This window comes from Ricinus communis, chromosome 7 (assembly GCF_019578655.1).
Source record: "Ricinus communis isolate WT05 ecotype wild-type chromosome 7, ASM1957865v1, whole genome shotgun sequence".
In the NCBI taxonomy this organism is placed as follows: Eukaryota; Viridiplantae; Streptophyta; class Magnoliopsida; order Malpighiales; family Euphorbiaceae; genus Ricinus; species Ricinus communis.
The window spans coordinates 14,935,828-14,937,196 of NC_063262.1; the positions used below are offsets into that span (position 1 = coordinate 14,935,828).

A 1,369-nucleotide genomic window follows, 5' to 3' on the forward strand; every position below is an offset into this window, starting at 1 on the left:
TAATTTATATATTTTAAAAAACTCCCATAAATAAGACTTTGTTATCGATGCATTTGTAATATCCGTTTTAGTGCCTCGAACAATAACTGGTAGAATCTATCTAAAATCACCACCTAATAATATATTTTTTCCACCAAAAAGGTTATCAACTTTTTCATTTTCTGCTTTATACAAAATATCTTTTAAAGATCTATCTGATGCTTCAAAACTGTATTTATGACTCATATGAGCCTCATCCCAAATAATTAAACTTGTATGTTCTATTAATTTTTCTAATTGAGTTCATTTCTTAATTTCACATGTAGAAAATTCATTTATATTTATCGGTATTTTAAATCTAGAATGAGCCATTCTACGAGAGGCGCTTTCGCATCTTCTTAACCCGAAATGGCTGGGGAGAGGAAAGGTTCCTTTTTTAGGGTACTCCCGGGAACAGATCCAGTGGAGACGGGGTGGGGCCTGTAGCTCAGAGGATTAGAGCACGTGGCTACGAACCACGGTGTCGGGGGTTCGAATCCCTCCTCGCCCACAACCGGCCAAAAAGGGAAGGACCTTTCCTTCTGGAGGTAGGAAAATCATGATTGGGATAGCGGACCCAAAGCTATGGAACTTGGGTGTGGATCTTTTGTCGAAATAGAATGTCCTCGCTTTTTCTTTTTTTTTTCTTTTTTATTTATCGTTAATGGTAGATTCTTTCCATATAGTATGCCCGGACCGAATCTTTTTTTGTTTTACGCCCCCTAACTCTTCCTCAGCCAGGCTTGGGCAGAATAGCAGAGCAAGTAACAAAGTAGAAATTCCAAACGAAGCTACAACTAATACAATTTTACCTTCTGATCTAAGTTTTGCTATAATAGCTTCTTATAAATATGTTTTGCCAGTTCCTATCCATAAACAAAAAACAAACCACCTTTATCGTGTCTGACGGCAGAAATAATATCATCATATACTTTACGTTGTTCGATATTCAAAGATATAATCAAATTATCATGTTTAGTCTTTAACTCATTAATATTATAATTTAACTCTTCAATAATTAATCGATTTCAGTATCACCAATAAACGATCTATCAGGCAAAGGTAAATTATGATCAGCTAAAGAAGTAGAGTTTTTATTAAATTTTTTTCTAGTTCTAATAGTACTCTATTCTTTAAGTAATTATCTGAAATAGATATAAGAGAAATTTCTGAGTTATGTTGTAATTCGTTTTTAATATCATCAGCAAAATTCTTCCAAAATAGATAGAAAAATTTATTTGGATCACCAACTTCACAAAATAATATAAGAATCGTGAATAAATGACTAAGTTCAAAAGATGCAGCTGATAAAATACTTTCTTCCATTGTGCTTACCCACTCAGTGTCATTT

The 1,369-nt window shown here is 33.5% G+C and overlaps 1 non-coding gene across 1 annotated transcript; it reads left to right on the forward strand.

Moving 5' to 3' along the window:
* Positions 1-450: 450 nt before the first annotated feature.
* TRNAR-ACG lies at positions 451-529 on the forward strand. Its single transcript has one exon. It is a non-coding gene; the product is annotated as a tRNA-Arg (tRNA).
* The last annotated feature ends 840 nt before the right edge of the window (positions 530-1,369 follow it).